The sequence below is a fragment of the Orycteropus afer genome, unplaced genomic scaffold (assembly GCF_000298275.1).
Source record: "Orycteropus afer afer isolate SDZICR_OR568_19922 unplaced genomic scaffold, OryAfe1.0 scaffold00559, whole genome shotgun sequence".
Classification (NCBI taxonomy): Eukaryota; Metazoa; Chordata; class Mammalia; order Tubulidentata; family Orycteropodidae; genus Orycteropus; species Orycteropus afer.
The window spans coordinates 882442-888304 of record NW_006922146.1 but is presented as its reverse complement, the minus strand read 5'-3'; positions in this window follow the sequence as shown (position 1 = coordinate 888304).

Below are 5863 nucleotides of genomic sequence, written 5' to 3'. Positions count from 1 at the left end.
TCCCCCTGTGTGACTCAGGCTGGGTAGCTCTTTTCAACAGCACTTGTTAATCTTGTTCAATCTTAAGTGCCTCTTGGTTTTATGAGCCATGCTCCCTTCCCCTTCCAGCCTTGTTGACCTTATTGTCTTTGTGTGACTTGAATGTCATCTCATGAAAGAGGTGTACAGTTAACTCTAGAACAGCATAGAGCTGAAGAATATATGCACAGCCTATATCCCAGGGGAGAGGCATGGAGTTGAAGATGCATATTGGACCTATCTGTGACCAGATATTTTTTAGAGATTGAACTGTGGTAACCTGAACTATTGTGTTTTTGTCTTTGTTATTCAGAAGGAGAAAATGAACTTATCCTAGAGTTCATTCAGTCAAGTGGAAATGCATCAGACATGGGAGTCAAAAATATATTTAGTTGGTCCAGCCACAATGGACAGAAATCTAAGAGTATCCATAAAACTCTTAGGTGTGCATACACTATGCTCCAGCAATTTCACCTCTATTTGGCCAAATGTTTTGAGTTTTACAAGAATATGTCTTGATTTTTACACTGAGATTCGACAGCAGTGAGTTTGGTTTTTTTTGGTATACCATTCTACGGGGAAAAAAAAAAACTGCCATCAAGTGGTTTCTGACTCATAGCGACCCCTCCTTGGGTTTCCAAGGCCGTATCTCTACAGAATTAGATTGCCCAATCTACTTTCCAAGGAGTGGCTGATGGGTTTGAACCTCCAACCTTCTGGTTAGCAGTCAAATGCCTTAGGCGCTGCTCCACAAGACCTCACCGTTAATAGTGAATCCAGCTCTTAGAAGACACAAATATTGTAGAAGCAGAGGTGGCTTCCAAATGTAATGTCTAAGGACTGAATATGTTGTTTTGGTTAGGTGCTGTCGAGTCATCTCTGACTCATAGTGACCCTATGCACAGCAGAATGAAACACTGCCCAGTCATGCGCCAGCCTCACAATCCCTACTATACCTGAGCCCATCATTGCAGCCACTGTGCCTATCTATATCATTAAGTGCTTTCCCATTCTTTGTTCACCAAGCATGACATCCTTCTCCAGGGAATGGTTCCTTCTGACAACATGACCAAAGTAGGTGAGACAAAGTCTGACCAACTTCGATTCCAAAGGAGCACTTTGGCTGCACTTCTTCCAGGACAGATTTGTTAGTCCTTTTAGCAGACCATGGCACACTTAGCATTCTTCTCCAATACCACAACTCAAAAACATCAACTGTTCTTTGGTCTTCCTTACTCATTGTCCGGCTCTCACATCCATAAGAGGCAATTGAAAATACCATGGCTTAGATGCACGTTAGATGTTCAGTAACAGATGTAACAGGTTAGATGCACCTTAGTCTTCAAGGAGATATCTTTGCTCTTCAGCACTTAAAAGAGGTCTTTTGCAGCAGATTTGCCCAATGCAATATGTCGTCTGATGTCTTAATTGCTGCTTCCATTGGTGTTAATTGTAGAACAAAGTAATATGAAATCCTTGACAACTTCACTCTTTTCTCCACTGACCATAAAGCTGTTTATTGGACCAGTTGTAAAGATTTTTGTTTTCTTTATACTGAGGTGTAATCCATACTGCAGACTGTAGTCTTTCATCTTCATCAGTAAGTGCTTCAAGTCATCCTCACTTTCAACAAGCAAAGTTGTGTCATCTGCATATCTCATGATGTTAATGAGTCTTCCTCCAATTCTGATGCCACATTCTTCTTCATATAATCCAGTTTATCAGATTATTTGCTCAGCATACAAATTGAATAAATAAGTATGGTGAAAGGATACAACCTTGACACACTCCCTTCTTGATTTTGAACCATGCAGCATTCCTTGTTCTGTTTGAAGGACAGCCTCCTGATCTATGTACATGTTCCTCAGGAGTACAATCAAGTATTCTAGAATTCCCATTTTTCAATGTTATCCACAATTTGTTACGATCCACACAATTGAATGTTTTTGCATAGTCAATAAAACACAAGTAAACATCTTTCTGGTATTCTCTGCTTTCAGCTAAGATCCATCTGACACCAGCAATGATATCCCTCATTTCACATCCTCTTCTGAATCCAGCTTGCATTTCTGGAAGCTCTCTGTCAATATACTGCTACAACCACTTTTGAATTATCTTCAGTAAGATTTTACTTGCACGTGATATTAATGATATTGTTCAATAATTTCCACATTCTGTGGGATCACCTTTCTTTGGAAAGAGTACAAATATGGATCTCTTCCAGTCAGTTGGCCAGGTAGCTGTCTTCCAAATCTCTTGGCATAGCCAAGTGAGTGCCTCCAGCGGGGCATCCGTTTGTTGAAATATCTCAATGGGTATGCCATCAATTCCCGGAGCCTTGTTCTTTGCCAGTTCCTTCAGCGAAGCTTCAGCTTCTTCCTTCAGTACCACTGGTTCTTGATCATATGCCACCTCCTGAAATGGGTGAACATCAACCAATTCTTTTTGGTTCAGTGACTCTATATTCCTTCCATCTTCTTTTGATGCTTCCTACAACATTCAATATTTTGCCCATAGAATCTTACAATACTGCAACTTGAGGCTTAAATTTTTCCTCAGTTCTTTCAGCTTGAGAAATGCCAAGTGGTTTCGGTTTTCTAATTCCAGGTCTTTGCACATTTCATTATAGTAATTGGCTTTGTCTGGTCAAGCTGCTTTTTGAAATCTTCTGTTCAGCTATTTTATCTTGTCATTTCTTCCATTTGCTTTAGCTACTTCCACTCAAGGCAAGTTTCAGAGTCTCTTCTGACATCCATTTTGGTCTCATCTTCCTTTCTTGTCTTTTTAATGACCTCTTGCTTTCTTCATGAATGATGTTCTTGATGTTATCCCACAATTTCTCTGGTTTTCAGTCATTGGTGTTCAATGTATCAAATCTATTCTTTAAAAGGTCTCTAAATTCAAGAGGGATATTATCAAGGTCATATTTTGGCTCTTGTAGACTTATTTTAATTGTCTTCAACTTCAATTTGCATGTGCTGTGGTAGTTATGTTTGTGTCAACTTGGCTGGGCCTGGTTGAGTGGCTGGGCAGCTGGTGGTAGTTGTTCCCCATGATGAGACTGGCAATTATCTCCATGGTGGGATCTACCACAAACAGCTGAGTAGCTACCTTTGGGATGTGGTCTGCTTCCTGTATATAAGGAGAAGCCTTGGGAATGGTCTCTAGCCTATAGCACACTTGGACCCTGCATGTAGCCATGTCATTGCTTAGCAGCCTGCTATGCTCTGCCGACCTTGGGACTTACAATGGACTTAAGTTAATGGCCTGCCATGTGGTTTGGTAACATAAGGACTGTACCTTTTTACTTGTCAACCTTGGGGCTTCCCAGCCTCAGCAGCCAGTAGCTGTCTGAGTAAAGAAATGCCTCTAGCTCCAGTGGGCCGGGAGCAGTAGGCAGAGCTGGACCTCCAAGGTTGAGGGGCTTTCATCCAGCCCCTAAAGCCTGGCACTTTGAACTTGGACTTGAAGCCTCCAAATTGTAAGAATAAACTCCTGTTTGTTAAGGCCATCCCATTTGTGGTATATTCCTGTCAGAGTGGCACTAGGTAACCAGAACACACGCATATGAGCAGCTGATGGTCTGTTCCACAGTCAGCTCCTGGCCTTGTTTTGGCTGAGGATATTGAACTTCTGCATCCCCTCTTGCAACAGATATAGTTAATCTGATTCCTGTGTATTCCATCTGGTGAAGTCCACACGTATAGTCCTCACTTATGTTGTTGAGAAAAGGTATTAGCAATGCATAAGTCGTTGGTCTTGCAAAATTCTATTATGTGATCTCCAGTGTTATTTCCATCACCAAGCCCATATTTTCCAACTGCTGGTAACTCTTCTTTGTTTCTAACTTCTGCATTCCAGTCACTAATGATAATCAACACATCTTGGTTGCATGTTTGGTCAATTTCAGACTGAAGAAGTTGGTAGAAATCTTCAATTTCCTCATCTATGGCTTTGGTGGTTGGTGTGTAAATCTGAATAATAGTAGTATTAACTGGTCTTCCTTGTAGGTGTATGGATATTATCCTATCACAGACAGCATTGTACTTCAGGACAGATCTTGAAACAATCTTTGTGACAATGAATGCCACACCATTCCTCTTCAATTTGTCATTCCTGGCATAGTAGATCATATGGTTGTCTGATTCATAATGGCCCAAAACAGTCCATTTCAGCTCACTAAGGCCTAGGATAGGAGCTCTGGTAGCATACTGCCTGGCAGTTCAAACCCACCAGCCACTCCTCAGAAGGAAGGTTGGGCAATCTACTTCCATAGTGATACCGCCTTGGAAACCCAAGGAGGGGTCACTATGAGTTGAGTCCAACTTGACGGCACATAACAACAACAACAATGCCTAGGATATCAATCTTTCTGTATTCCATTTCTTTTTTGACAATTTCTAATTTTCTTAGATTCATACTTCATACATTTCATGTTCTAGTTATTAAGGGATTTTTGCATCTGTTTCTACCTATTTTGAGTCATGCCACATCAGCCAATGGAGGTCCCAAAACTTTAATCTATCCATATTGTTAAGGTTGTCTCTACTCTGAACAGTCAGCTTTTTCCCTTCAAGGTTTGAGTGCCTTCTGACCTGATGGGCTCATCATCCCCACTATGTTGGACAAAGTTTCAGGGCTGTTCATAAAGTTTTCCAGTAATATATCAGACAGTATTTCACTCTATTCATAAGGTTTTCACTGGCCAATTCTTTGAGAAGTGGATGGCCTCTTCCTTCTTCCCAGTCTGTCTTAGCTTGGAAACTGCACTGAAACCTGTCCACCATAGGTAACCCTGCTGGCATTGTTAGGTTGTTGTTAGGTACCATTAAGTCAGCTCTGACTCACAGCAACTCTATGTATGACAGAACAAAACACTGTCAGGTCCTGAGCCATCCTCACAATCCTTGCTATGTTTGAGCCTATCATCACAGGCACTATGTCAGTCCATCTCATGGAGGGTTTTCCCCTTTTTGGCTGACCCTCTACTTTACCAAGCATGATATTCTTCTCCAGGGAATAGTCACTTCTGATAATGTAACCAAAGTAGGTGAGATGAAGTCTGGCCATTCTCTTCTAAGGCACATTCTGGCTGCATTTCTTCCAGGACAGACTTATTCTTCTGCCAGTCCCTGGTGTTTTCAGCATTCTTCACTAATACCACAATTCAAATGCATCAGTTCTTCTTCAGTCTTCCTTATGCATTGTTCAGCTTTCATATGCATATGAGGCAATTGAAAATACCATGGCTGGGGTTAGGCACACTATAGTCTTCAAAGTGACATCTTTGCTCTTAAATACTTTAAAGAGCTCTTTTGCAGCAGATTTGCCCAGTGCAGTATGATGTCTGATTTCTTGACTGTTGTTTTCATAAGTGTTGATTATGAATCCAAGTAAAATGAAATCTTTAACAACTCCAGCCTTTTCTCCATTTGTCATGATGTTGCTTATTGGTTCAGTTGTCAGGATTTTTTTGTTTTATGTCGAGGTGTAATCCATACTGAAGACTCTGGTCTTTGATCTTCACCAGTAAGTGCTTCAAATCCTCTTTACTTTCAACAAGCAAGGTTGTGTCATCTCCATATCAAAGGTTGTTAATGAGTCTTCCTCCAATCCTGATGCTGCAATCTGAATATAGTAGGAACAGACCATCAACTACTCATATGCAAGTTCAACTTTAAGTTAAAGACAATTAAAACAAGTCCAAGAGAGCCAAAATATGATCTTGAATATATCCCTTCTGAATTTAGAGAAAATCTAAAGAATAGATTTGATGCATTGAACACCAATGACCGAAAACCAGAAGAATTGTGGGAGGATATCAAGAACATTATCCATGAAGAAA